The 22,168-nt window shown below is 38.7% G+C and overlaps 1 long non-coding RNA gene across 1 annotated transcript; it reads left to right on the top strand.

Annotated features, from left to right (window-relative positions):
• The first annotated feature begins 212 nt into the window (after nucleotides 1-212).
• Nucleotides 213-21,365, top strand: LOC309626569. Its single transcript, XR_014243293.1, has 2 exons — nucleotides 213-6,277; nucleotides 6,337-21,365. It is a non-coding gene; the product is annotated as an uncharacterized lncRNA (long non-coding RNA).
• The last annotated feature ends 803 nt before the right edge of the window (nucleotides 21,366-22,168 follow it).

The following is a 22,168-nucleotide window of genomic DNA, read 5'->3' on the forward strand; positions in this document are numbered from 1 at the left end:
GACCCCATGAAGACCATGACAGATCTATTGGAACTGGGTGAAGAGGGGCACAAAGGTCCAGGATTACCAAAGACAAACCAACAAGTCAGGGTAGCAAGTGGGGTTCTTATAGTCACGGTACTGCTTGGCATTGTATGAGATACTGAGAAATAAAAGATATTGTTCCAAAAGAACTTACAAACTGGATGAGAATGTGTGTGTGTGTGTGTGTGTGTGTGTGTGTGTGTGTGTGTACAGAGTTAGACCTTCTTGTCCTCACCTGAAAGCCTATCACAGCACAGTGTCACATTTTATTAGTCTGTTCATGCTGCCGTAACAAAATACCACAGACTGGGTGGCTTATGCAACAGACAGTTGTGTTTCTCACAGTTTTTGTGGCCAGAAGTCCAAGATCAAAGTGTTGGCTGATTCAGTTCCTAGTAAGGGCCATCTTCCTGGTTTGCAAATGACAGTCTTCTCTCTGAGTCCTCACATGGCAGAGAGCGAGCAATCTCTCACTCTTCCTCTTCCTATAAAGCCACTAATTCCAACATGGGTGCTCTACCCTCATGACCTCATCTAACCCTAATTACTTCCCAAGGACCCCATCTCTAAATAATCACACTGGAGATTAGGGCTTCAACATAATGAATTTGAGGAGGACACATTCAGTGCATAACACACATAAAAAAGAAACAGAATCTGACTTCATGAGAAAACATCTGATACAATCTTCAGTAAAAAATACTGTAAGTCTTTACTGAAGGTCTCTTGAGGAGGTGTAAAGGGAATTTTGTTCCACGCTGCACACAGCAAGACTTTATTGCCGAAACCCTCCCTCAAACCCTATTTCACTCTCACCAAATCTCTCAGATCAACAATGCCACCTGTCCTCACCCCGGTTCTCTTCCTCTCCTCCCCGACCCTCTCTCCTAGGATTCTGCAACCTACCCTCCCAGCCCACAGACCTTGGGTAGGCAGAGTTTTCCCCTTTCTCAGCTTCTCCTATGTGTTCCACAAAAGAAAAGGATCAGCCTGGGATCCACCTTCAGCTGAAGGGAGACACAGGGTCACAGTTATGTCTAATATAATATTTTAAACCCTGTACACTAAGAAAGTGGAACTAACAAAATTAAGTAATATACACTTAAATACTAAGTAGACAGAGAATCGGAATTCTAGATGTTCAGAGGAGAGAGAGAGTAGAGCCAGAGAGGACATGGAGAAAAGAGGAGATTAGCCAGAGGTTGAAAACTGGAAAAATCTTTTGCAGGAGAGCAGTGGAGCCCTCCTCTCATATGGGAGCGGGAATTCTTGTACAAGGGAAGGCCACACAAAACAGGGAAGTATACAACCTGTGTAGAAGGTGGATAAAACTAGGTGGGCTGTATAAAGCAGAAGGAGGGTGAGAGACAAGATTAGAAAGTTGGTTGTGGCCAGAGGACTGAGGACTGTAAGGAAATACACCTTATTAAAGAACTTAAAGCATGGGAGTGACATGACTTAGAAAATTAATATTTTGTCACCATGCTGGAAGGACTGAAGAACAGAAATCTTTAAGAAAGGAGGTCAGGAGGCTAATGCAGCCTCTGGGTCTTGGTGATGAGAGCGTTCTCCAGGGAGGTGGGAGCACACATGAAACAGAATAGAAAAATGATTGTGTGATTTTCGTAGAACCATCATGGCTGGGTGAATGACTGAATATGAAAAGCAATGCAGAGGGAAAGCCAGATGACACTGACACTTGAAGATGGTTGGATGGGGGATGAACAAAATTGAGAAATGGAGGAGGAGAGAAATTGGGAATGCAGAAGGGAGAAGATGGTGAGTTTGGTTCTTTTTTTACGTGGCAATTCTGAAGGCAGCTCAACCAAGGTGGAGTAGCCAGTAGGCAAGGAGATGCAGAGGGCTGCTTTGGAGAGATTCGGGGTTTAGATTTTTGAGCATCTGTAAGAAATCACATTCATCAGCTAATTAAAATTGCATTCTCCTAGAGTTTAGAGTTTTGATTCCTGATAAACCTGCAAATTGATCTCGAACGGATAACCCTCTTGTTAACCAGCATTCGTTCTTTGAGTTTCAGACATATTCTTAGGAAGAGATTCAGAAGGCAAGCAGGGTAATAATTTTGAGTAATTAAAGAGGAAAGGTGGGACACCAAAAACGAACTCTTCTCCTAGGAAACACCAGGATAAAAAAGAACTACACACCTCCATTTGGAACAGTGGTTGGAATTTGGGGAGATGGTTAAGAAACTACATTCATGTATCACACTCACTTCTGGATGATCTGTGAATGATAAATATTATAATTGCATGTAGATACTCAAATGACATCAATTAAAGAAAACTTTACAAATGTGTTTTATTCTTTTAAGAGAAGAGAATTCTTTGTTTAAAACCTGTCTACAATAGGCAAAAAAAAATTTACTTAAGATTTGAGAGTACGTTAGAATTACCCTCTTGGTCAGAAACCTAGAAGTATATTCCTGCTGCAGATTTTAAGCCAAAAGGCTTTCACCTGATGCTCCAGGCCAAAGACCTCCAACCTTTTACCACCAAAGGCTCCCTTTATTAATTTTTCACTGAAGACCCATGTTTTGAAATATTTTATTCTGTACTGAGTAAAAATAAATATCCATTTCCATTAGTCTAGGTGCCCTGCAGCACAGGATAACCATGAGCATTAGAAAGCAAAGTTGACAGTTAGTTGGGCAGACTTATCATTGTGTCTAGGTTAGACATTACTAATTTCCTTGGCCCCTAGGGGCCCAGGGAACCCAAGTTTCTGGGCATTGTTTTGGGCCCTTTCCACGTTTACCTCTCTGCCCCTTGGCCCTCACCAAGCCAAATTTAATATTGTCTCTGCAAATATCTTGCTATTTAACACCCTGCTTTTGCTCAAAGTTATCTCACACTCAAAATGTGTTTTCTCTTCCAAAGTGGATAATATACTGTTCTCTGCCAAGATCTCTTCTTCTGGATCAATGTGCCCATCCCCCAGTTGCTGGGAATGTTAACTGCTAACAGCTCACAGCTGTGTCCCTAACTGAACACTGCCCTTGGCCACGGGGAACTGCCTAGCCCAAGGTGACACCTCCTAGGGTGCGGTCTAATATTTTCAACATTCCTAAAAGCTTGTTATGGATAATATAAGTTCAGCACTCTTCAAGATAAAGTGAGAGAAGATACAAATTACCATTATCGGGAATATAAAAAAGGGGGCGTTATTAAAAATTCTAGACATTAAAAGGTTAAGGAATAGTATGATGGTGTGTTCAAAATTTAGAATGATGGTGTATATAGAACACACTAAGAATCTACAAAAAAGTGACTAGAACTATAAATTCAGCAAGGATACAGCACACAGATCTTTATAGAAGTCCATTATAATTCTATTTGCTAGCATAAAAAATAATGTAAAATGGATTTTTTAAAACTTTTAAACACTACCATTGGGTAGACTCCTTTTAGTTTGGCTGAATAGGCTCCTACTAGCCTGACCCTTCCACAGATAATAACAATAAATCCTGGAAAAAATATAAAGAACAAAACAACAAAAATAACAACAACCACCACAAAATTATCTAAAAGACTGCAGTGTGAAGAAAAGCAGTCAGATTACGGAGGGGAATTCACACCTAAAGGAAGCATATGGCACAGGGTGCGGTGTGTATCCCGTTTTTATGGCACTAAGTCTGATGACAGGCTGCAACCAGCATTCTGCAGGGTGACTAAAACTTGAGAGACAATCCACAGACTTTCTGGACCAAAGAAACAGAATACAAAGTTTGGGGCGACATAGCTGCTGGAAAGTGAGGGTGTAACCCCAAAAAGGAGAACACCAGAGAGGGGGAGTCACAAATTTTGTGTATACATTCATCCCAAATATCTGCCTAACCCTTAAATTTGTATAGGTAGACAGACTGCAACAAACCCAGTTAAGGATATGAGAAGTGAACTGTAATTTGAACTATTGCCAAAGAGACTGAGTTCATAGTTTGAGTCCAACAAGTTACTTGCCTCCTAAGAAAACAAAATCACAACTCTCTTTGGAGAAATACAACAAAATCAAAAGTCTATACAACTTAAATTCACAATGTCTAGGATACAATCCAAGATACTCAACATACAAAGAAACAGAAAAATGCAAGTAATTTTCAGGAGAAAAGACAATTAATGGAGACAAACCCTAAAGTGATCCAGTTGTTGGAATTAGCAGACAAGAATTTTTAAGGCAGGTATTATAATTCTGATCAATGACTAAAGGAAAATATGCCCATAATGAATGAAAAGGTAGAGAAATAGAAATGATAAAAAAGAACAGAAGGGAAATTCCAGAATTGACAAATATCTGAAATTAAAAATATACTGGATGAGCTTAACAATAGAATTGAGATGATGGAGAAAAGAGTCAGAGAACTTGAATATCAATCAAAAGAAAGTATCCAATATGAAGAACACAGGAATAAAAGACTGAGAAAAAAATTAACAGAATCTCAAGGACTTATGGGAACACAGTAGGGTCAAACATGCATGTATTTGACATTATAGAAGGAGAGGAGAGAGAGAGAGAGCAGAGAGCATAAAAACTTTTGAATAATAGTGACCCAAAATTTTCCTATTTTGGAGAAAATTATATTTATATATTGAAGGTGCTCAGCAAACCACAAGAAGAATAAACATGAAGAAAACTATGCTGATACTGCTGGAAATCAAAGAGAAAGAGAAAATCCTGAAAGGAGACAATGAAATTACACACTATATACAGGGGAACAATGACAAAAATGAATATTGACTGCTCATCAGAAACTATGGAGGAAAGAAAAATATGGAACAATGCCTTCAGAATTAAAACAAAACAAAACAAAATATTAGTTCCAAATTCTATATCTAGCAAAAATATCTTGAAGGCTAGATAAAGACATTTTTATTTTTAAAAACTATTATTTAAAATATAATCAAAAATAGAAAATAAACTTAATATGTGCAAGACTTGTACACTTAAAATTATGAAACATTGCAAAAAGAATTTAAAGACCTAAATAAATGGAAAGATATAACAGTTTACAGATCGAAAGACTCAATATTAAGAAGCAAATTCTTCCTAAATTGATCTATAGATCTACAACCTATAGACAAACATAATTCCATATAAAATCCCAGTAGGCTTTTATGCAGATTGAAAGACTGATTCAAAATTTATAGGGAAAATACAAAGGATCTAAAATAGCCAAAGAAGTTTTCTGCTTAGTAATTCTATCAATTGCTAAGAATGGGGTACTGAGGTCCCCAACTATAATTGTGGATTCATCTATCTCTCCTTTCAACCTACTGGTGACTAACACTACCTCGCACTGCCTCCTTAATTCTTGTTGCTGCTCAGTGGGCATGGAGTCTCAGCTTACCACTGGACTCTGCAGACACTACCCTGATGTGAAAATCAGAGCAGGGAATGGAAGATCAGCTTCCCACTCAGCCCTGATGACAGGCTGGGGGACTGGAGCACACAGTCTGTTTTTGTGGTTTGGAGAGGGGGCTGTGGTTTTTCCATTGGTGTTTGGATGGAGTAGTGCAGGTATGGCCAAAAATGCTTTTTGTTGTTAGGCCACCCTTTTCCCCATTCTTTGACAAGGAGGAACAGAGTTATTTGTCATTTGTTTGGAAGATTTGGGGGAGCATTTTGTCTGTGCCTGTTGGTGGTTCTAGGTTAGAGGTTTCTGCAGCTCCCTGTTCAAGATATATAAGAGGTTATAGGGAAACTCAGAAACTCACCACCTATTCTTCCTTAAGTCGTGAAATCTCTAGGCAGCCCATCTTCTTTTTTCCACCTTTCAGAGACTTCCTATGCTCATAATTGTGTTTTGTCCAGGGACTTTTAGTTGTAAGGAGAAGGCGCTGAGAGGGATAGGGCTATGCAATCTTGGGTGAACCAGAATTTCCCCAAATAATTTGGAAATATAAACCTCAAAGTTAGAGGACTTACCCTATGATTAAGTAATCAAATGAGTAATCCAAACAGTGTGGTAATGGTGGAAGGATATTCCATAGATCAATGGAATAAACAAGAGAGTCCACAATTAGATGCACATGTATATGAGCCATTGATTTTTTTTTAAACTTTTTTTTTTTTTAATTTTATTTATTTATTTATTTTTGGCTGTGTTGGGTCTTCGTTCCTGTACGCGGGCTTTCTCTAGTTGTGGCGAGCGGGGGCCACTATTCGTTGAGGTGCGCGGGCTTCTCATTGCAGTGGCTTCTCTCATTGTGGAGCATGGGCTCTAGGCGCACGGGCTTCAGTAGTTGCGGCACACGGGCTCCGTAGCTGTGGCTCACGGGCTGTAGCGCACAGGCTCAGTAGTTGCGGCACACGAGCTTAGTTGCTCCGCGGCATGTGGGATCTTCCCGGACCAGGGATCGAACCCGTGTCCCCTGTTTTGGCAGGCGGATTCTCAACCACTGCGCCACTGGGGAAGCCCCTTTTTAACATTTTTACTGGAATATAATTGCTTCACAATGGTGTGTTAGTTTCTGCTTTATAACAAAGTGAATCAGCTATACATATACATATATCCCCATATCTCCTCCTTCTTGTGTCTCCCTCACACTTTCCCTATCCCACCCCTCTAGGTGATCACAAAGCATGGAGCTGATCTCCCTGTGCTATGCAGCTGCTTCCCACTAGCTATCTATTTTACATTTGGTAGTACATATAAATCCATGCTACTCTCTCACTTCATTCCAGCTTACACTTCCCACTCCCTGTGTCATCAAGTAATTTCCCAGCGTCTGCATCTTTATTCCTGTCCTGCCCCTAGGTTCTTCAGAACCATTTTTATTTATTTATTTAATTTTTAGATTCCATATATATGTGTTAGCATATGGTATTTGTTTTTCTCTTTCTGACTTACATCACTCTGTATGACAGACTCTAGATCCATTCACCTCACTACAAATAATTCAATTTCATTTCTTTTTATGGCTGAGTAATATTCCATTGTATATATGTGCCACATCTTCCTTATCCATTCATCTGTTAATGGACACTTAGGCTGCTTCCATGTCCTGTCTATTGTAAATAGAGCTGCAATGAACATTTTGGTACATGACTCTTTTTGAATTATGGTTTTCTCAGGGTATATGCCCAGTAGTGGGATTGCTGGGACATATGGTAGTTCTATTTTTAGGTTTTAAGGAACCTCCATGCTGTTCTCCATAGTGGCTGTATCAATTTACATCCCCACCACCAGTGTAAGAGGGTTCCCTTTTCTCCACACCCTCTCCAGCATTTATTCTTTGCAGATTTTTTAATGAGAGCCATTCTGACTGGTGTGAGGTGATACCTCCTTGTAGTTTTGAGTTGCATTTCTCTAATGATTAGTGATGTTGAGCATCCTTTCATGGGTTCGCTGGCAATCTGTATATCTTCTTGGAGAAATATCTATTTAGGTGTTCTGCCCATTTTTGGATTGTGTTGCTTGTTTTTTTGATATTGAGCTGCATGTAAACCTTGGAGGTTAATCCTTTGTCAGTTGCTTCATTTGCAAATATTTTCTCCCATTCTGAGGGTTATCTTCTCGCCTTGTTTATGTTTTCCTTTGTTGTGCAAAAGCTTTTGTTTCATTAGGTCCCATTTGTTTATTTTTGTTTTTATTTCCATTTCTCTGGGAGGTGGGTCAAAAAGGATCTTGCTGTGATTTATGTCATAGAGTGTCCTGCCTGCCTATGTTTTCCTCTAAGAGTTTTATAGTGTCTGGCTTTACATTTAGGTCTTTAACCCATTTTGAGTTTATTTTTGTGTATGGTGTTAGGTAGTGTTCTAATTTCATTCTTTTACATGTAGCTAGCTGTCCACTTTTCCCAGCACCACTTATTGAAGAGACTGTCTTTTCTCCATTGTATATTCTTGCCTCCTTTATCAAAAATAAGGTGACCAGGTGACCATATGTGTGTGGGTTTCTCTCTGGGCTTTCTATCCTGTTCCATTGATCTATATTTCTGTTTTTGAGCCAGTACCATATTGTCTTCATTACTGTAGCTTTGTAGTATGTTCTGAAGTCTGGGACCCTGAACTTCCAGCTCTGTTTTTCTTTCTCAAGATTGCTTTGGCTATTTGGGGTCTTTTGCGTTTCCATACAAATTATGAATTTTTTCTTCTACTTCTGTGAAAAATACCATAGATTTTTTGATAGGGATTGCATTGACTCTGTAGATTGCTTTGGGTAGATAGCCATTTTCACAATGTTGATTCCGTGTCTTATACATTTCTGCGTACAGGTCTTTTGTCTCCTTAGGTAGGTTTATTCTAGGTATTTTATTCTTTTTGTTGCAATGGTAAATGGGAGTGTTTCCTTAAATTCTCTTTCAGATTTTTCATCATTAGTCTATAGGAATGCAAGAGATTTCTGTGCATTAATTTTTTATCCTGCTACTTTACCAAATTCATTGATTAGCTCTAGGAGTTTTCTGGTAGCATATTTAGGATTCTCTATGTATAGTATCATGTCATCTGCCAACATTGACAGCTTTACTTCTTCTTTTCCGATTTGGATTCCTTTTATTTCTTTCTCTTCTCTGATTGCTGTGGCTACAACGTCCAAAACTATGTTGAATAATAGTGGTGAGAGTGGACAAACTTGTCTTGTTCCTGATCTTAGAGGAAATGGTTTCAGTTTTGCACCATTGAGAATGATGTTGCCTGTGGGTTTGTCATATATGGCCTTTATTCTGTTGAGGTTAGTTCCCTCTATGCCTTCTTTGTGGAGGGTTTTTATCATAAATGGGTGTTGAATTTTGTTGAAAGGTTTTTCTGCATCTATTGAGATGATCATATGGTTTTTCTCCTTCAATTTGTTAATATGGTGTATCACAATGATTGATTTGTGTATATTGAAGAATCCTTGCATCCCTGTGATAAATCCCACTTGGTCATGGTGTATGATCCTTTTAATGTGCTGTTGGATTCTGTTTGCTAGTATTTTGTTGAGGATTTTTGCATCTATGTTCAGTGATATTGGCCTGTAGTTTTCTCTCTTTGTGACATCTTTGTCTGGTTTTGGTATCAGGGTGATGCTGGCTTCGTAGAATGAGTTTGGGAGTGTTCCTCCCTCTGGTATATTTTGGAAGGGTTTGAGAAGGATAGGTGTTAGCTCTTCTCTAAATGTTTGATAGAATTCGCCTGTGAAGCCATCTAGTCCTGGGCTTTTGTTTGTTGGAAAAATTTTAATCACAGTGTCAATTTCAGGGCTTGTGATTGGTCTGTTTATATTTTCTATTTCTTCTTGATTCACTCTCGGAAGGTTGTGCTTTTCTAAGAATTAGTCCATTTCTCCAGGTTGTCCATTTTATTGGCATATAGTTGCTTGTAGTAACCTCTCATGATCCTTTGTATTTCTGCAGTGTCAGTTGTAACTTCTCCTTTTTCATTTCTAATTCTGTTGATTTGAGTCTTCTCCCTTTTTCTCTTGATGAGTCTGGCTAATGGTTTATCAATTTTGTTTCTCTTCTCAAAGAACCAGCTTTTAGTTTTATTCATCTTTGCAATTGTTTCCTTCTTTTCTTTTTCATTTATTTCTGATCTGATATTTATGATTGCTTTCCTTCTGCTAACTTTGGGGGGGTTTTTTTGCTCTTCTTGCTCTAATTGCTTTAGGTGTAAGCTTAGGTTGTTTATTTGAGATGTCTCTTGTTTCTTGAGGTAGGATTGTATTGCTATAAACTTCCCTCTTACAACTGCTTTTGCTGCATCCCATCGGTTTTGGGTCGTCGTGTTTTCATTGTTATTTGTTTCTAGGTATTTTTTGATTTCCTTTTTGATTCCTTAAGTGATCTCTTGGTTATTTAGTAGTGTATTGTTTAGCCTCCATGTGTTTGTATTTTTTACAGATTTTTTTCCTGTAACTGTTATCTAGTCTCATAGCGTTGTGGTTGGAAAAGGTACTTGATACGAGTTCAATTTTCTTAAACTGACCAAGGCTTAATTTGTGACCCAGGATATAATTTATCCTGAAGAATGTTCCATGAGTACTTGAGAAGAAAGTGTATTGTTGTTTTTGGATGGAATGTCCTATAAATATCAATTAAGTCCATCTTGTTTAATGTATCATTTAAAGCTTGTGTTTCCTTATTTATTTTCAATTTGGATGATCTGTCCATTGGTGAAAGCGGGATGTTAAAGACCCCTACTATGATTGTGTTACTGTCGATTTCCCCTTTTATGGCTGTTAGCATTTGCCTTATGTATTGAGGTGCTCCTATGTTGGGTGCATAAATATTTACAATTGTTATATGTTCTACTTGGATTGATCCCTTGATCATTATGTAGTGTCCTTCTTTATCTCTTGTAATAGTCTTTATTTTAAAGTCTATTTTGTCTGACACGAGACTTGCTGTACTACCTTTCTTTTGATTTCCATTTGCATGGAATATCTTTTTCCATCCCCTCACTTTCAGTCTGTACGTGTCCCTAGGTCTGAAGTGGGTCCCTTGTAGACAGCATATATACAGGTCTTGTTTTTGTATCCATTCAGCCAGTCTACATCTTTTGGTTGGAGCATTTAATACACTTACATTTAAGGTAGTTATCCATATGTATGTTCCTATTACCATTTTATTAATTGTTTTGGGTTTGTTATTGTAGGTCTTTTCCTTCTCTTGTGTTTCCTGCCTAGAGAAGTTCCTTTAGCATTTGTTGTAGAGCTGGTTTGGTGGTGCTGAATTCTCTTAACTTTTCTTGTCTGTAATGGTTTTAATTTCTCCTTCTGAATCTGAATGAGATCCTTGCTGCGTAGAGTAATCTTGGTTGTAGGTTTTTCCCTTTAATCACTTTAAATATGTCCTGCCACACACTTCTGGCTTGCAGAGTTTCTGCTGAAAGATCAGTTGTTAACCTTATGGGGATTCCCTTGTATGTTATTTGTTGTTTTTCCCTTTCTGCTTTTAATATTTTTTCTTTGTATTTAATTTTTGACAGTTTGATTAACATGTGTCTTGGCATGTTTCACCTTGGAGTTGATTGTGGAGATATAATCCACTGCTCCTAAGGCTGCTGGTAGAAATTTCCCTTTCTCTTCTTTGTTCACACAGCTCCTGGTGTTCAGATTTGGATTTGGCCCCGCCTCTGAGTGTTGGCCGCCTGAGGGCATTTGTTCTTCACTCCAACAGGAAGAGGTTAAAGTAGTGGCTGATTAGGGAGCTCTGGCTCACTGAAGCCAGGGTGAGGGAGGGGTATGGAATGCGGGGTGAGTCTGCAGCGTCAGAGGCTGGCATGACGTTGCAACAGCCTCAGGCACGGCATGTGTTCTCCTGGGGAAGTTGTCCCTGGATCACGGGACCCTGGCAGTGGCGGGCTGCACAGACTCCTGGGAGGGGAGGTGTGGATAGTGACCTGTGCTTGCACACAGGCTTCTTGGTTGCTGCAGCAGCAGCCTTAGAGTTTCACACCCATCTCTGGTGTCCGTGCTGATAGCCACAGCTCGCGCCCGTCTCCAGAGCTCATTTAGGCAGTGCTCTGAATCCCCTCTCCTCGGGCACCCCAAAACGATGGTCTCTTGCCTCTTACGCAGGTCCAGAGTTTTTCCCGGACTCCTTCCCGGCTAGCTGTGGTGCACTAGCCCCCTTCAGGCTGTGTTCACACAGCCAACCCCAGTCCTCTCCCTGGGACCTGACCTCTGAAGCCAGAGCCTCAGCTCTCAGCCCCACCTGTCCCAGCAGGTAAGCAGACAACCCTCTTGGGCTGGCGAGTGCTGCTCAGCACTGATCCTCTGTGCGGGAATCCCTCCACTTTGCCCTCTCTACCCCTGTTGCTGCACACTCCTCCATGGCTCTGAAGCTTCCCCCTGCCACCCAGCTCCCATCTCCGCCAGGGAAGGGGCTTCCTAGTGTGTGGAAACTTTTCCTCCTTCACAGCTCCCTCCCTGAGGTGCAGGTCCCATCCCTATGCTTTTGTCTCTGTTTTTTCTTTTTTCTTTTGCCCTACTCAGGTACATGGGGAGTTTCTTGCCTTTTGGGAAGTCTGAGATATTCTGCCAGCGTTCAGTAGGTGTTCTGTAGGAGTTGTTTCACATGTAGATGTATTTCTGATGTATTTGTGGGGAGGAGGGTGATCTCCACGTCTTACTCCTCTGCCATATTGAAGGTCTCCCTTCTACTTTTTGATCCATTGATTTTTATACAAGAGCCAAGGTAAGTCAATGAAGAAAGGATGGTCTTGTCAATAAATGATGGTGGAAAACTGAGAGTCACATGGGTAAAAATAAGTCTTGAGCTTTACCTCACACAATATGAAAAACTTAACTCAGAAAAGATTTATGTGAAAAATAAAAATTTTAAATTTTTAGATAAAAATATAGGGTATAATATCTTTGTGAACTTTGGGTAGGCGAAGATTTTTTAGACAGGTAAAACAAAAGCACTAATCATAAACGGAAAAAATTGATAAATTGAACTTCATCAAAATTAAAACCTTTTGCTTATCAAAGATACTGTTAAGAAAATACAAAGGCAAAAGGAGAAATGGTTGTTTCAGACCTATCTATCTATCTATCTTATTTATGTGTTTCATATATATATATATATATATATATATTATATATATATCTGACATAGTACTTATATCAGAATATATAATGAACTCCTACAATTCAATAATAAGAAGGCAACGCATTTTTAAATGTTCAAAATATTTAAATTTCACAAAAGAAGATATGCAAATAGTACATAATGAGGTGTTCAATATCATTAGTTATCAGAGAAATGCAAATTAAAACCACAATGATATCAATACACACTGGAGGAATTCATTTCATTGATAAGTAGGTCTGTGAGGCAGGGCTGGTCCTGCAGTCAATATGGTAAAGAAACACATATTTATAATCTGAAACGTCCAAGACAACAAGGTCCTGAGGTTCCAAGCAATACAGCAGAAATCCCTAAGAGTAACTTCAATCCCAGAAGCCACATACCCCATTCCTTGGTCCCTCTATATAAGCTGTTAGTTATGAGATGTATATAATTCAGCAGCTGAGAAGATACAAGAAATAACTTGTGCATTTTAGGTTCTCCATACCCCATGGGTACCAGAACATAATGTCCTTTTCATTTCACCTCAGCTCTTTTGGCTGCTTCTCAGGAACCAGGCAGTAAATGAACATGAAAAAGAAAGTATTTTTCATGTATAGAAATGTGAGTCTCAAGAGAATGAAAACACAAGCCTCAGACTGGGAGAAAATATTTGCAGAAGACATAGCTGATAAAGAATTGTTATTCAAAATATACAAAGAACTCTTAAAACTTCACAGTAAGACAATGTATTCCACATTTAAAAAATGGGCAAAAGTCCTGAACAGATATCCCACCAAAGAAGATATACCGATGGCTAATAAGCATCTGGAAAGATGCTCCACATCATATGTAATTACGGAATTATAAGGTAAAACAACAATGAGATACCACTATACACCTATTAAAATGGCTAACATCCAATATACTGACAACACCAAATGCTAACAAGAAAATAGAGCAACAGAAACTCTCATTTATTGCTGGTGGGAATGCAAAATTGTACAGCCACTTTGGAAGACATTTTGGCAGTTTCTTACAAAATTAAATATACTCTTACCATACAATCCAACAATCACACTCTCCTTAAAACTTATTCCACATAAAAACCTGCACCTGGCCCTTAGATAGCCTCATCCACCATAGGGCAGACAGTAAAAGCAGAACTACAATCCTGCAGCCTGTGGAATGAAAACCACAGTCACAGAAAGACAGACAAAATGAAAAGGCAGAGGACTATGTACCAGATTAAGGAACAAAATAAAACCCCAGAAAAACAACTAAATGAAGTAGAGATAGGCAACTTTCCAGAAAAAGAATTCAGAATAATGATAGTAAAGATGATCCAGGACCTCGGAAAAAGAATGGAGGCAAAGATCAAGATTATGCAAGAAATGTTTAACAAAGACCTAGAAGAATTAAAGAACAAATAACTAGAAGAAATAAAGAACAAACAAACAGAGATGAACCATACAACCACTGAAATGAAAAAGACACTAGAAGGAATCAATAGCAGAATAACTGAGGCAGAAGAACAAATAAGTGACCTGGAAGACAGAATGGCGGAATTCACTGCCACGGAACAGAATAAAGAAAAAGGAATAAAAAGAAATGAAGACAGCTTAAGAGACCTCTGGGACAACATCAAATGCAACAACATTTGCATTATAGGGGTCCCAGAAGGAGGAGAGAGAGAGAAAGGACCAGAGAAAATATTTGAAGAGATTATAGTCGAAAACTTCCCTAACATGGCAAAGGATATAGCCACCCAAGTCCAGGAAGCACAGAGAGTCACAGGCAGGATAAACCCAAGGAGAAACATACCAAGACACATAGTAATCAAATGGACAAAAATTAAAGACAAAGAAAAATTATTAAAAGCAACAAGAGAAAAATGGCAAATAACATACAAGGGAACTCCCATAAGGTTAACAGCTGCTTTCTCAGCAGAAACTCTACAAGCCAGAAGGGAGTGGCATGATATATTTAAAGTGATGAAAGGGAAGAACCTACAACCAAGATTACTCTACCTGGCAAGGATCTCATTCAGATTTGATGAAGGAATCAAAAGCTTTACAGACAAGCAAAAGCTAAGAGAATTCAGCACCACCAAACCAGCTCTACAACAAATGCTAAAGGAAATTCTCTGAGCGGGAAACACAAGAGAAGAAAAGGATCTACAAAAACAAACCCAAAACAATTAAGAAAATGGTCATAGGAACATACATATCGATAATTACCCTAAATGTGAAAGGATTAAATGCTCCAACCTAAAGACACAGGCATGCTGAATGGATACAAAAACAAGACCTGTATATATGCTGCCTATAAGAGACCCACTGCAGACCTAGGGACACATACAGACTGAAAGTGAGGGGATGGAAAAAGATATTCCATGCAAATGGAAATCAAAAGAAAGCTGGAGTAGCAATACTCATATCAGATAAAATAGACTTTAAAATAAAGAATGTTACAAGAGACAAGGAAGGACACTACACAGTGATCAAGGGATCAATCCAAGAAGAAGATATAACAATTATACATGTACCCAAACATAAGAGCACCTCAGCACATAAGGCAAATGCTAACAACTATAAGAGAGGAAATCAACAGTAACACAATAATAGTGGGGGACTTTAACACCTCACTTACACCAATGGGCTGATCATCCAGACAAAAAATTAATAAGAAACCAAAAGCTTTAAATGACACAACAGACCAGATTGATTTAATTGATATTTATAGGACATTCCATCTGAAAACAACAGATTACACGTTCTTCTCAAGTGCACATGGAACATTCTCTAGGATAGATCACATCTTGGGTCACAAGTCAAGCTTCAGTAAATTTAAGAAAATTGAAATCATATCAAGCATCTTTTCTGACCACAACACTATGAGATTAGAAATAAATTACAGGGAAAGAAATGTAAAAACACAAACACAGGGAGGCTAAACAATACGTTACTAAGTAACCAAGAGATCACTGAAGAAATCAAAGAGGAAATTAAAAAACACCTAAAGGCCAATGACAAGGAAAACACAATGATCCAAAACCTATGGAACATAGCAAAAGGAGTTCTAAGGGGGAAGTTTATAGCAATACAACCTTACCTCAAGAAAGAAGAAAAATCTCAAGTAACCATCTAACCTTACACTTAAAGGAACTAGAGAATGAAGAACAAACAAAGCCCAAAGGTAGTAGCAGGAAAGAAAACATAAAGATCAGAGCAGAAATAAATGAAATAGAAACAAAGAAAACAATAGCAAAGATCAATAAAACTAAAAGCTAGTTCTTTGAGAAGATAAACAAAATTGATAAACCTTTAGCCAGACTCATGAAGAAAAAGAGAGAGAGGACTCAAATCAATAAAATTTGAAATGAAAAAGGAGAAGTTACAACGGATACTGCAGAAATACAAAGCATCATAAGAGACTACTACAAGCAAATCTATGCCAATAAAATGGACAACCTGGAAGAAATGGACACATTCTTAGAAAGATATAAGCTTCCAAGACTGAACCAGGAAGAAATAGAAAATATGAACAGACCAATCACAAGTAATGAAATTGAAACTGAGATTAAAAATCTTCCAACAAACAAAAGTCCAGGACCAGATGGCTTCACAGGTGAATTCTATCAAACATTTAGAGAAGAGCTAACACCCACCCTTCTCAAACTCTTCCAAAAAATTGCAGAGGAAGGAAAACTCCCAAACTCATTCTACAAGGCCATCATAACCCTGATACCAAAACCAGACAAAGATACTACAAAAAAAAGAAAATTACAGACCAATATCACTGATGAATATAGATGCAAAAATCCTCAACAAAATACTAGCAAACAGAATCCAACAGGACATTAAAAGGATCATACACCATGATCAAGTGGGATTTATCCCAGGGATGCAAGGATTCTTCAATATAGGCAAATCAATCAATGTGATACACCATATTAACAAATTGAAGAATAAAAACCATATGATCATCTCAATAGATGAAGAAAAAGCTTTTGATAAGATTCAACAGAGATTTATGATAAAAACTCTTCAGAAAGTGGGCATAGAGGGAACCTACCTCAACATATATGACAAACCCACAGCAAACATCATTCTCAATGGTGAAAAACTGAAAGCATTTCCTCTAAGATCAGGAACAAGACAAGGATATCCACTCTCGCCACTATTATTCAACATAGTTTTGGAAGTCCTAGCCACGGCAATCAGAGAAGAAAAAGAAATAAAAGGAATACAAATTGGAAAAGAAGAAGTAAAACTGTCATTGTTTGCAGATGGCATGATACTATACATAGATAATCCTAAAGATGCCATCAGAAAACTACTAGAGCTAATCAATAAATCTGGTAAAGTTGCAGGATACAAAATTAATGCACAGAAATCTCTTGCATTCCTATATACTAACAACAAAAGATCAGAAAGATAAATTAAGGGAACAATCACATTCATCACTGCAACAAAAAGAATAAAATATCTAGGAATAAACCTACCTAAGGAGGTAAAAGTCCTGTACTCAGAAAACTATAAGACACTGATGAAAGAAATCAAAGATGACACAAACAGATGGAGAGATATACCATGTTCTTGGATTGGAAGAATCAACATTGTGAAAATGACTATACTGCCCAAAGCAATCTACAGATTCAGTGCAATCCCTAACAAACTACCAATGGCATTTTTCACAGAACTTGAATAAAAGATCTAAAAATTTGTATGGAGACACAAAAGACCCTGAATAGTCAAAGAAATCAGGAAAAAAATAAGAAAAACAAAAAACGGATCAGACTCCCTGACCTCAGACTATACTACAAAGCTACAGTCATCAAGACTATGGTACTGGCACAAAAACAGAAATATAGATCAATGGAACAGGATAGAGAGCCCAGGGATAAACCCACACTCCTATGGTCAACTAATCTATGACAAAGGAGGCAAGGATATACAATGGAGGAGACAGCCTCTTCAGTAAGTGGTGCTGGGAAAAGTGGACAGCTACATGTAAAAGAATGAAATTAGAACACTCCCTAACACCATACACAAAAATAAACTCAAAATGGATTAGAGACCTAAATGTAAGACCGGACACTATAAAACTCTTAGAGGAAAACATAGGAAGAACACTCTTTGACATAAATCACAGCAAGATCTTTTTTGACCCACCTCCTAGAGTATTGGAAATAAAAACAAAAATAAACAAATGGGACCTAGTGAAACTTAAAAGCTTTTGCACAGCAAAGGAAACTATGAACATGACGAAAAGACACCCCTCAGAATGGGAGAAAATATTTGCAAACAAATCAATGGACAAAGGAATCATCTCCAAAATATATAAACAGCCCATGCACCTCAATATTAAAAAACAAACAACCCAATCAAAAAATGGGCAGAAGACCTAAAGAGGCCTTTTTCCAAAGAAGACCTACAGAAGGCCAAGAGGCACATGAAAAGCCACTCAACATCACTAATTATTAGAGAAATGCAAATCAAAACTACAATGAGGTATCACCTCACACCAGTTAGAATGGGCATCATCAGAAAATCTACAAACAATAAATGCTGGAGAGGGTGTGGAGAAAAGGGAACCCTCTTGTGCTGTTGGTGGGAATGTAAATTAATACAGCCACTATGGTGAACAGTATGAAGGTTCCTTAAAAAACTAAAAATAGAATTACCATATGATCCAGCAATCCCACTACTGGGCATATACCCAGAGAAAACCATAATTCAAAAAGACACATGCACCCCAATGTTCACAGCAGCACTATTTACAATAGCCGGGTCATGAAAGCAACCTAAATGCCCATCAACAGATGAATGGATAAAGAAGTTGTGGTACATATATACAATGGAATATTACTCAGTCATAAAAAGGAACGAAATTGGGTCATTTGTAGAGACATGGATGAACCCAGAGATTGTCATACAGAGTGAGGTAAATCAGAAAGAGAAAAACAAATATCGTATATTAACGCATATATGTGGAATCTAGACAAACAGTACAGAAGAACCAGTTTGCAGGGCAGAAATAGAGACACAGATGTGGAGAACAAACGTATGGACACCAAGTGGGGAAAACAGTGGTGGGGCGGTGGTGGGATGAACTGGGAGATTGGGATTGACATATATATACTAATATGTATAAAATAGATAACTAATAAGAACATGCTGTATAAAAAATAAATAACACTGCACTTTTTTGAATGTCAATTAATCCTCAGTAAAGCTGTTAAAAAAAAATACAATGAACACTGAAATGTTTGCTTTTTCTTTATTAATTTTGTATACTAAGCATACATATGTATGTATTAATTTTGTATAACATACATACATGTAGAAAAAATAATGCTGATGGCCTCCTAGTTAAAAAAAAAAACACCAAAAAAGCCCTGCACTTGGATGTTTACAGCAGCTTTACTCATAATTGCCAAAACTTGGAAGGAACCAAATGTCCTTCAGTAGGTAAACTAGATGTATAAACTGTGATACCTCTTGACAATGGAATATTATTCATCACTAAAAGGAATGGGCTATCAAGCTGTGAAAAGATATGGAAGAACCTTAGCATTACCAAGTGAGGGAAGCCAATCTGAAAGGTTACATAAGGTATGATTCCAACTATATTACATTCGGGAGAAGGCAAAACTACGGAGACAGTTAAAAGATCAGTGATTGCCAGGGGTTGGAGGAGGGAGAGATTAATAGGCAGAACACAGAGAATTTTTAGGAAAGTAGAACTATTCTGCATGATACTATAATCGTGGACACATGTCATTATATATTTGCCCAGATGCATATTACGTATAAGACCAAGAATGAACCTTAATATATACTCTTGGAGTTCAGGTAATGGTGATGTATCAGTGTAGGTTCATCAGTTGTAACAAATGTCCCACTCTGGTGCAAGATGTTGACAGTGGAAGAGGCTGTGGGTGGGGACAGTTAGGGGATACTTGGAAACTCTGTGTACTTTCTCTTCATTTTTGTTGTGAACCTAAAACTGATTTTTAAAATACAGTCTATTTTTTTTAATTTGAAAGCCTGAGTCAAGTAGGATAACTATTCCTGATGTAGTCTCCTAGGGGCATCCTGCTAGTAACTGCAAGGCAGATTCCAACCGCAGAAGTAAGTGGAACTTACATGGTAAGCTCCAAGAACAAAGAAGAGAAATTTTTTCCAAACTTCTTTCCCCACTCTTCACCTCAGTTCACCAAATCTCTATCTCAGGTTTTGGAGTTCCCATATTCCACAATTAGAGACTCACTTATTTATAAATCTTAGGGATAAGTAGTAACTTAAACACTGATAAATAATTCTCTTATACGAGGGTACAGATTCAGCTCTTTTGCCTAGACCATGTTTTGATAAGGGATCATTTGTTGAAACATCACAGGTACGCAGAGATAGGAAAAAGAGGGAAGGAGGAAAAGAAATGGAAAACTGGACATACTGAAGGTAAATTTTGAGGACTTCACCAAAAGTCATCCCCAATTTAAATTTTAAAAAAACTTTCAAATATACTTATTTCAAAACAGTATAATTGTTAAAATGAATAATTTCTGCATATAGGAGAATGTTATAAAGTTCTCTGCCATTCCCCTCAATTTCTGATCTTGGATAAATTATTTAACTTCTCTATGAACCAGTTTTTCCCAGCTGTGAAATAAAGACCCTACTTGCTTACTGCCAAGGCCATTCCTGGGAGAGGGTGGAACCTGGAATAAACCACAGTAGTATGGTCCCACCCTAAATATTCTGACATAAGTGAAACCTAATTCAAATGCATATCAAGTGTAGCTTTGAAGGAGACAAGAAATCACAGAAAGGCTACCTGCAGTCTCAGGGGAACACATAAGAGGATGATACTGTGTGGCCTGCACGTCTTCTGGTGAAATCTCATGGGAAGCGTAGGCTGATCATAATACAGTTGTGCTTGTTGTTAAAGCAAGCTAATAGCACACCCTTCACTCTCTCTACATTGTCCTCAAGTCACTGCCACCTGGTCCTGCATTGATTTGCCCCTCTCCTGAATTCCCCAGGGTACTAGGCTTTTACCATAACCTTTTATATCGCAAAAATATTATCAGCCAAATAAAGGGAAATGTAAAACTTAATTAGAAATAAGCGTTTTTCATAAAAGGTATCTTTATCAATTCTATAAGTCACTATCATTTGGAGCTGGTAATGAAAATAACTAACTTAGCTGAAAACTGAATCAGAAATGTGAAAAACCAACATGAGAATGTACTTCAGGATGCAAAGGAAAAGTGACACAGAGAGAGAGAATGAATAATTGTAAGGGAAGGAAGACGCATGGCAAAAACACATATAAGCATTCCCGAGGGAGAAATGAGAAAACCTGGTACAGAAACAACAGCCAAAACACCACTATCCTGAGGAAAACTATCCTGAGCTGAGAAAAGAGGAGACAGCAGATCAAAAGGATTTACCTTATTCTAGGGTAAATAAATAAATAAATAAATAGGTTTGCATGGAACATAAAGAATGAGCTAGGGGCTTCCCTCGTGGCGCAGTGGTTGAGAATCTGCCTGCCAATGCAGGGGACACGGGTTCGAGCCCTAGTCTGGGAAGATCCCACATGCCGCAGAGCAACTGGGCCCGTGAGCCACAACTACTGAGCCTGCGCGTCTGGAGCCTGTGCTCCGCAACAAGAGAGGCCGCGACAGTGAGAGGCCCGCGCACCGCGATGAAGAGTGGCCCCCGCTTGCCACAACTAGAGAAAGCCCTCGCACAGAAACGAAGACCCAACACAGCCATAAATAAATAAATAAATAAAATTTAAAAATAGAAAAAAGAATGAGCTAAAGAACAAATAAACACCAGAGAGCATGAAGAAAATATGTCTTAGCCAAGTTTCCTCAGAAAGCACAGCATGAGACAAAACCTATGTGTGAGCACGTTATTGTGGAGTGTGATCCCAGGGAGAAGGAATGAAGGATAGGAGTGATATAGGGTGTAGGATGCATTCATTATCTGTTGCTGTGTTACAAATGCATTCCCCAAAACACAGCTGTTTAAGACAATGCATTTATTATCTCCTAGTTTCTGTGGGTCAGAAATCCAGGAGCAACTTAGGTGAGGTTGCCTGTCACTCAGGGTCTTTCACAAGGCTGCAATTAAGGCATCTGCTGGGGCTGTGGTCACCTCAAGGCTGCACTGGTGTAGGATCTGCTCCCAACTCACTCAGGTGGGGGTTGGCAGCCTTTACATCCTCGCTGGTTGTTGGTCGATGATATCTGTCTCCTGCCATATGGGCCTCTACACAAGGCTCACAACATGACGGGGGGCCTTCCCCAAAAGCTGAGTTCCAAGAGGGAGAAAGAGAGCAAGAGAGGGCAAACAAGATGGAAGTCACAGTCTTTATACAACTTAATCTCAGAAGTGACATCCTCCCACTGTTGTCATAGTCTGTTTTTAGAAGAGTCACTAGGTCCAGCCCACACTCAAGAAGAGAGGATTACCCAAGGGCATGAACATCGTGAGGTGGTACATTGGGGGCCATTTAGAGACTGCCTACTACAGGAGCGGGGGTGGGCACAGCACAGGGAAAGATGGGGAGTCAGTACAAGATGTGTTAGCAAGTGGACAAAGAGCACT

Source organism: Balaenoptera borealis (assembly GCF_965194805.1).
Source record: "Balaenoptera borealis genome assembly, chromosome: 3".
NCBI lineage: Eukaryota > Metazoa > Chordata > Mammalia > Artiodactyla > Balaenopteridae > Balaenoptera > Balaenoptera borealis.